This window comes from Mustela erminea, chromosome 14 (genome assembly GCF_009829155.1).
Source record: "Mustela erminea isolate mMusErm1 chromosome 14, mMusErm1.Pri, whole genome shotgun sequence".
Lineage (NCBI taxonomy): Eukaryota > Metazoa > Chordata > Mammalia > Carnivora > Mustelidae > Mustela > Mustela erminea.
The window spans coordinates 47,760,167-47,769,544 of record NC_045627.1 but is presented as its reverse complement, the minus strand read 5'-3'; the positions used below and the strand labels follow the sequence as shown (position 1 = coordinate 47,769,544).

At 42.7% G+C, this 9,378-nt stretch overlaps 1 long non-coding RNA gene across 1 annotated transcript; it reads right to left on the bottom strand.

Annotated features, from left to right (window-relative positions):
* Positions 1 to 619: 619 nt before the first annotated feature.
* LOC116573348 lies at positions 620 to 8,467 on the bottom strand. Its single transcript, XR_004278722.1, has 3 exons — positions 8,408 to 8,467; positions 1,064 to 1,068; positions 620 to 630 (listed from the first exon to the last, which is right to left on the bottom strand). It is a non-coding gene; the product is annotated as an uncharacterized LOC116573348 (long non-coding RNA).
* Positions 8,468 to 9,378: the final 911 nt, after the last annotated feature.

Below are 9,378 nucleotides of genomic sequence, written 5' to 3'. Positions count from 1 at the left end.
CATAGTAGGCTCAATAAAAGATGATGAGAAGAGCTGGACTCCTGTTCTTCCCAAGCTTGGAATCAGTTTCAGCTGGTAGATCAAATTCCCAATTTGTAATTGCCATTTCAATGCTTTCACTGTTTTCAAATTTGGAGGAACATTTATGGAATAATATCCAATTGACATCCATATGTGTATGGCCATGATATCACCCAATCTTCCCCACCCTCACAAGAAAATTTTTAATGTTCATCTTACATGGGGGACAGCTGAGGTTAAGAGAAGTCAAGGTTATATACAGTGTGGATGGGGCAGGAGTAAGTCTCATTCTTTGAGCTCAGATCTCCTCCTCAGGAAGTTTATTGCTCTTTGTCCATAAGGAAAGAGCTCATCTTGATTCATACTGTAATATAAATAACTGTTCTCTGCTAAAGGTGTTATCCTTCCTATTAAAATGATAGGTTCCAGGGAGACAAAGTTATGAACAAATGTGCCCTTTGGAAAACTTACCCCATTGGAACACTTACTAGTAAGGGCCCAGACACTTACATGAGCTATGATGCGATAAGACAGACTCACTTCTGATTGACAGCCAGGTAGGGGTAGTGGTGGTCACAGCTATTTGGAGAGGGTAGTGGGTCATAGAGTCTTGAAAACACCATGGGCCAATTTGCTGGACCTAGTTGTTGTGACTCCTAACAGAGCCATGGTGGAGAGGCATGAGGGATGGGCATCCAGCATCCTCGCTATGGGGCTAGGATGACTTCTGTTATGAACACTCCATGGGTGTCTATGCTCAGTGTGGCCCACATCTCTATGGGGGATTGAGCCACCCTGCTTGCAAGTCTGCTGGGCAGATTCAGGGAACTCTAGCCAACACATCTAACAGATTTTTTTTGCATGTGTGTAGACTATGGCTTTTCATGTTATATACAAACACATAATATACTGCATATTGCAGACCTGGCTTCTTTGGTCTCCTGTGGAAGGGGTATTTCACTACTTTTGGCATTTTCCGTGGATTTCTCCATTGTCTTCTACGGCCTCTTCCTTTCCGATCTCCTTGGCATCTTCATTGCACAGCTCCTTTGTGACCTTGAATTTCACAGGTTGTCTCTACTCTGACCTTGTTGTGATTGCTCCTTCTCCCCTGTGTGGCTGCTTTCCCCCTTCATCATCAGAGATCCCTGTGGGGAGTCCACCTGCTTCAGGTGCTAAAGCCACTTAAGTCCTGACTTTGGAATCAGGGGCTGCTCTCTCTCTGCACCAATCTATCTCCCGGTGGTTTGAGCTCATTTGTTATTTCTTGCAAACTAGATGGTCGCAGCATGGCCTCACTATATTTTCCACCCCCTGCTTATTAAGATGTTTCACAAAGAAATACAAAAAAGTAGTGATGCATTTTAGTTATTAAAAAAATGTGCTCAGCTGATCTATAATTCTTGTCCAGATGGAATTTCAGCCTCCATTTCTCTTTCTGACTCTTGCTGATGTCGGGGCTCTGTTCCTTACTAGTAAGCTGGCTTTGCCTATGAAAAATTACTTTCCATACATGCTGAGGGCCAACTTTGTAGAAATGTGAGCACAGCATTAAGCTGTGGAAAGGACAAATCTCAAGTAAATTGGGAAAAGAGTGTTGCATTTTTATTTCAGGCCAATGGCTTATTAGCCGTGTGATCTTCATCAACTTAATCAGCTTTCTTGAACCTTTGGCTATTAAGCAGAGATAGCAACTTGTTTGTTGGAGGACTCATTGTGATGGTGATTGAAATAGGTTTAGCTCTTTGTAAATGCTTGATAAGAGTCCCATCTTTTTTCTACCCCTTATGATAATGGTTACATATGTTTGGAAAGAAATGTCAAACAGTGGATGATGCCATGGGCTAATGAATTGTTTATAAAGCCCCAGAAGAACAATGAACAAGGACTCTACCTAGACAGACCTTGAGCATTCAGATCTGCAGTCACAGAAAGTTGGATAGCAGCATTAGAATCACACATGCCTGTTGTTTGGATGAGGATTCTACCAGCTGTTTCTGGGGTGATGACGAGGTCTTATAGTGGTATACAGAAAGCACCCACCATTGTATCTGCTGGTAAGGGATGCCCAGTGAAAATTCTTTTTATTCAGAGCTGGCAGACAATGGGGCCAACTAGACATGCAGGCATAAGCTAACTTCGAAGCCATCGGGCTGCACTGTGGGCACTTATTATCTGACTCTCTGGGCTACCGTACACTGTACAGCTGTGGTGTGAGGCTAGCTCCAGCAGATGTCTCTCTGATACAGGCATCCTCAGTCCAATACACAGACCCTCAGAATTGCCCGGTGGCTTCACGGAGCAGAAATGCAGACTGTGGCATTCAGACACACTGTCTAGCTAGAGGATGTTGATGGAGGCTGACCTGACCACTGTCTTGGGCCGGAGGATGACAGGCACTGGAGGTGGCATTGTATTAAAGGACAATGAATAAGAAAGAAAGAAAAGGGAAACGGGTATTTTCCCCCCTCAGGAAGAGGAGGAAATTCTTATCTCAGGAACAGAGTGGCTCAGAAACATTTTTAGATAAAGGAAAAGGACACACTTAATCTGGGTGAAGGTTTGGGAGCTGGAGGGATGTTCAAATACTGAGCTTGAATATGAACACTCTTCAATTCCTGTTGTAGCCTTCTTTGTTAATAGTCTTAGTCTTTTTATGTCACTGGAAATCCATGATATGTTTCAGTGCCTTTTCTTGGCTCCTTTAAAAAGAGATGAGTATAGCCATGCTTGAGCATTGCCTTTCTTTAAGAAGGTAAATCCTTCAGGTGGCTTTAGAATTTAGAGAGGCTGCAGGCAGTTGCAAGGTCGACTTAAATCTCAAGTAACTCTCCATGTGGAGTTTTCCATGGTGGTACCCACACAAACGTGTCCCTTGGGGTTTTCTATCCCTACATATCCCAAGCTTTCTTGTCGACTCCAAATTGTGGGAGTTGCAATGGGATCATTCAAAGCTCTAGACAACCATGAGTTGCTTCTGAGGTGTAAGGGACCAGAACTGCAACCATGGAGGTGAAAGTGGGGATTCTGGCTGCAGAGTTAATGAGAAACCTGTTATGCATCATCTCCAGGATGTCTTGATTGTGGATCTATGCACACAGCTTCAAAGCAACTTATCTTACCCACTGTCACAACCAACCAATTGACAACTCTTGATGAGCCTGTGTCCTAGACTCAGAGCTCTGCAAGTGACTGGGGACCACAAGGGTGGATCAGGGAGTGTTCTTTCCCATGCTTAAGGAGCTTATCTTTACTTTAGTGTCTCAAAATGACTAGTAAGTGTGTTAGCAAGTGGTTAAAAACCTACTGGGGAGATACATGCTCAGGCTAATCCTTGTCACGACAGGGAGATCCATTCCTATCAGTGGAAGGGAAATGAATCAAGTTACTATGTATACTACTTGATATTTTGAGTATCTTGGGGGAAGATTGGGGTACGCTTAGGACCCTAAATGCTCTAATTTCCAGTTTGGCCAATTTTGGACACCTGTTTAGCCTCCTCTTCCTGCTAAGTTAGAGCCCTTCCCCGGTTTCAGCCTACACCCCCAGCTTTAACACCTAAAGGACGAGTCCCATCCATATGCCCTCAGCTCTACCTCTGGCCTTACTCACAGTCATCCCCCAGAAGACCGAGGTCCTCTGGGAATAAGTTAGAACCAAGGAGGGCAGGAGCAGGGATGACAGGGATGGATTTGAAGCATCAGCTTGAACTGAGAGGGGAATTGCTCTGAGACAGCTGAAATCTTCTTACCTGGAGAGAGACCGTCTGCGTTCAGAAAAGGAGCATAGGTAATACCTCCCCGTGTTGCTCACTGATCCTAATTCATTTGTGGGTTACTGATAGGAGCACAGAGTGGAAGGAAACAGCAGAACAACCCACAGGCAGTGTAGCCAGAAGGAATGAAGAGGTCAGCTTGGGTTAAGCTTTTCAGAATTAGGACAGAGAAAGGCACGGGACTGCTTGACCGCCCCTCCCTCTGGTCATCACGCTTGGCCTAATAACCCCCTGCAGTCCTGCTTCAGCAGCCACAAGCTTTAACTCCTCTGAGAGCAAGATCTGTTGGTGGGAAAACCTGCTTCATCACCCGCTTAGACATGGTGCCGACCAGCAGGCCAACATGCTCCCCGGAAGATCCATTCAGCTCGGGCTCCTTCCCTCCCAGCTGCTCTGCTTCTGCGTGGATAAGCCTCTGAGGTCCCTACGTGCCTTGTAGTTAAACTTGTCCAGCTGGTACCCTGTTTCAGTCTCTTTCTGAACCTCCCAAACTCCCAGGGAAGGCTTGACAAGGGAGTATAGGTGCTACAGCAATGCCTTCCTGGCCGGGTCCGGGGCCTGGGCATCTGAAGACCTCGCAGAGGTGACTCCAACCATTATTTCTCATTTGCAGAGAGATCAAGGTCATCCAGAGGCACCAAAGCATCTCACAGCATTTTTAGGTTTGGCAGAGACATTAAAGTCTTCACATTAAAATCCACAGCCAGTGGATGCCAGGACTCCTGGGTGATTCTCCAGATCATTTAGCTGAATACGAAACATGAAGGATCAGGGCATTTCTGCTATTCATGGCATTATGTAATATTAATTTTGAAGTTAAAAAGTATTTTGTCTTGATGCATAGGTTCCTGAGGCTCTGGAACGGAATCGGACACAAAGGTGGGGGATGCTCCCTAGTGCAGGAGGAAGGGATAGACCTTGGCTGGGTGTATAATAGGAGCTCAGCTCCAAATTAGGCCTGTTGCATTGATTTGTCAATGATTTTCGCAGCTCTGTGGGCTAGAGGATAATGTCCCGGCTTTAAAACCCATCACCTCACTTCCTCATTAAGTGGTAGAGCTTGAATCTGAAGCCACATCTGTTAAACCAAACTTATGGTGGTTCCACTACATCAGGTTGCCTTGTATTTATTTATTTATGCATGGAGGCAATAAAATCAGAAAATATATTTCGTGGGTGCTGTCTCCCGGAGTTAAAAAATAACACCCAAATGTAACACTCTTCAAGCCCTGAGTTCTTGTCATCATTTATAAGCATCCCTCAATGCCAGCAAGTTACACCTGTCACCTTCCTGCCTTGAGGAGGGTGAAGATGAGAATTTCTGTGAAGAATTTACAGTCGGAGATCAAAGAGAGGCAGTCAGGGTAAAGTCCAAGCTCTAGTTCCCAAGTCCCAGTTTTTCCTCATAGGCCAATAAATTCAGCAGGCTCACCTGGTAGTCACCCTGCTTGGTCCTCAACAGCTTAGAAGAGCTTTCATGTGACTCCTCATGTCCTGTATTTTGTGTATCTTTCCTATAGTCTGGCTCTCTGATAGGCACTGGAGACTCAGGAAGGTGACATAAGTCATCACAGAGCTGTGTGGTGTGTGATTTAGAGCTGGTCACAAGGGGGAGGGAGTCACTAACTCTGTGTGACCGAAGCTCCCTGAGATGGGTGAAGTTTGGTGAGACAACACACATGTCTATTGGAGTGCTTAGAGGTGACACGTGGGACCTGATGTTCCAGGAACTGTGAGTCAAGGAGCTGGTCTTTCATCCTTCAGCCATGAAGAGACTTTTTTTTTTTTTTTAAGTGTTATTTATTTTAGGGAGAGCATGCATGCGAGAGAGTGGGGGTGCAGATAGGGGCAGAGGGAGAGGCAGAGAGATAATCTCAAGTAGACTCCTCACTGAGCAGGGAGCCCAACGTGGGACTCAGTCTCATGACCCTGAGATCAGGACCAGAGCCAAAATCAAGAATTGGATGCTCAAAGACTGAGTCATCCAGGCACCCCAAGGATGAAGAGGCATTTAAAGTGTGACTCTGTGTGCTCCTATATCCTCACATCTGATTCCCATCTGCTGGCTTAGCTACACTTCCATTCTCTGATCTGGGAGATTTGGCACTGAAGTGAAGCAGGAGCTTCTTAGAGCACTCTAGCACTCAATTTAACCTGACCAGGGGTCTCCGTTGTCTTCTTCCTTTGCTCTGATGTTCCTGCTCAGATCTGCTTGGGTCTGGGATGGACTGTCCATTCTCAGGGAATAGAGGCAGACCCCTAACACCCAGTGCAGTGTCTGGTCTTGTTATTGTTGTTCTCCTAGAGCTGAGTATCATTCAGTCTGAAGTCCTGGGCTCTACCTGATATGGGGGGGGGATACCCTGAAATATATCTTGGAACCTCTCCTCTGCCACCTTTTCTGACCAGCTCTTTGCCTGAACCGCAGGTAAGGGAGGAGGAGGGATATTCCCACTCTTCATGCTGGACTTGCATGCTTGCAGGTGGGTCAGCTCCCCAGATCTCCCCCTGCCCCAGAGGTAGACAGACAGCCTGAGCCACTAGTTTACTTCTTAGCTTCCTCTAGATGCTATTGTGAAAGGCAGTCCTGGCCCTCTGCCTTCTTTTAGGTCAGTCGGCAGGCCTGTTCAAAATCTAGTGTGCTTTTCAGAAGTAATAATTCTTGGGGTGGGTTTTCTGATTAATTTTTATTGTGCATATTTATATATTTATATTCATTGCGGAGATTCTTCCAGGAATTTTATTGAACACTAATATCCCAGCGCCATTTGGAATATCTTGGCCATTTAGAATGTTTTCAAAATTGCCTTTTCATAAATGTTACAGGAATGGCATGACTTCTGAGAACTGAAATACCTGAGATCATTTTTCCGTAGCATTCACATCTGAAAGAAAGTCTGTGTATAAATTTTAGGCTTTCAATTCTTAAAATTCTATAGATATTTGTCTGTCTTTCTTGCATGTAGAAGTCTGATTTTGGTTGTCCTATGGAGATTCTGGTTCTTCTTAATTCATCATTTGTTAGAGACACACTCATTGAATCCTATCAGGTTGAGTTATATGAAAATAGCTCCTTTTTTTTTTTTCCTTCTGTAGGCCCAAATATTTGAAAACAGCAATTTCATATGATTCACCTTAATATATACAAAGCTCTATGCTAGCATGGACAACCCAAAATTATCAAAAGTCCCTGCCCTCCAGGATCATGCAGCCTGGTGGGGAAGCAGAGGCATAAGCAGTTAGTAGAGAGTGACTAAGCTCTAGTAAAGGTATGAACAAAGCCGTGGAGAAGGGAAAAGTGGCAGAGTGGGGACACCAAAGAAGGCAGGCTTATATGCTTTTCTTAAACCTTGTCATGACGTTCTCTTTATGTCTGAACTGTGTGCTTGTCCATCTCTTTATTCTTGCTCACTGTGGGGAGAAGAAAGAAGGGTAAGAGCAGAAATAGCTTCCAGACTGCTTCCAAAAGCAGAGTCCTTGCGTCAGAAAGTTACCTTGTGTCAATTTATAGTGTCTTTGCATTTATTTTTTATTATTTTAATTTTTATGAAAAAGTTTTTTGAGTGCAGTCAACACACAATGTTATGTTGGCTTCAAGTGTGCAATATGGCGATTCAACATCCCTATAGGTTATGTCAGGCTCACCACAAGTGTAGCTACCATCTGTCACCAAACAGTGCTATTAGAATATCCGTGACTATATTCCCTATGCAGTGCCTTTTATTCTTCTGACTTATTCATTCCATAACTCATAGCTTGTACCTCTCACTCCTCTTCACCCATTTTTAAAATTTCTCCAAAATGCTACTCTCTGGCAACCATCAGATCTCTGTATTTATAGTCTGATTCTCCTCATTTGTTCATTTATTTTTTAGATTCCACATATGAATGAAATTATATGGTATTTGTCTTTCTCCATTTGACTTACCTCACTTAGCATAGTATCCAATAGATCCATCCATGTTGTCACAAATGGCAAGCTCTCCTCTTTTTTATGGCTGTGTAATATTCCATTGTGTATACGAGTGTGTGTGTGTGTGTGTGTGTGTGTGGGTGTGTGTATGTATGTATCTCTATATATACACATATAACTTACATCTTTTTTATCCATTCATATGTTGATGGACAATTAAGTTGCTTCTATATCTTGGCTATTATAGGTAATGCTATACAAAGAGTTACATACATATTTTTGGATTAGTATTTTCATTTTCAGAGGATAAATACCTAGTAGTGGAATTATAGGATCACATGGTATCTCCATTTTCAGTTTTTTGATGAACCTCCATACTGTTTTTCACAGTGGCTGTACCAATTTATATTCCCACTAACAGCACATGAGAATTCCTTTTTTCCACATCCTCACCAGAACTTGCTATGTCTTGCCTTTTTGATTTTAGTATTTCAGTCATTCTGACAGGTATAATGTGGTTTTGATTTGCATTTCCCTGATGATTAGTGATGTTGAGTGTCTTTTCATATCTCTGTTGACCATCTTCTTTGGAAAAATGTCTGTTCATGTCTTTTGGCTATTTTTTAATCTCAAGATCCTGATTTCAATTCCTTTGGATAAATACATAGACATGGGATTGTTGGATCATATAGTTATACTACTTTTAACTTTTTGAGAGGCCACCATATTGTTTTCCAGGCTGCTACACCAATTTGCATAACAAACCACCGGTGTGCAAGGGTTCCAATTTCTCCACATTCTAGCCAGCACTTGTTATCTTCTTTTTTTTCTTTTTAAATGAATATCCTAACAGATTTTAGTTGATATATCATTATGGTTTTGATCTTTATTTCTCTGGTGATTAGTGATATGGAGCATCTTTTCTTATACCTGTTGGTTATTTGTATGTTTTTTCTGAAGACATATCTGTTCAAGTCCTTTGCCCATGGTAGTTTGTGGTAGAAGAGAGGTCATAGTACCTATCACCAGGGAAACAGCCCAGAATATTTTCGTATGTTGTTATCAGTTTTTTACATTTACGTGACTTTCCTCTCTAGCAATTCACTGACTTTTAAGACCTGTTTTCAGTCCTTTTCTGATTTTTCATGTTTTTCTGAGCTTCTTCATAGATGTTTTGATGGGATGTTGGAGATGGCTGATTCATAGGCTCCTTTTCTGATGATCTTTTAAACCACAGCTGATGGACATTAGGACAAAGCAAGCCTAAATTCAAGGCACCTCTTTCAACACTAAATATTGGACTTTGAGCTACCTATTGGAGGGACACCCAGAGAGTTCAGTTAGTGCTTACAACCTTATTTTTACTTGCTTTTGGCTTATTCTTTTTGTCCCTGCAAAATATACTTGAGTTCTCTTGATTCCAGGAAACCTGCATAGGAGATGTCCATGTTATCTATCTATGTTTGTTTGTTTGTTTCTTTTTTTTTTTTTTTAACATAGATCCTCTCCAGTCCTTCCTGGCCTTAAGTCATCTTTGCCTTCTCTTGTTTCCATAAATACCTATTCTGTTTTTTTAGGGAAAATACCTTAAGAATGAATATTTAGTTATTTGTAGGATGTGTGACTTCTTTATCCAAATTGCCTTAGTAGGGTCTCTCAGCTTTTGGTA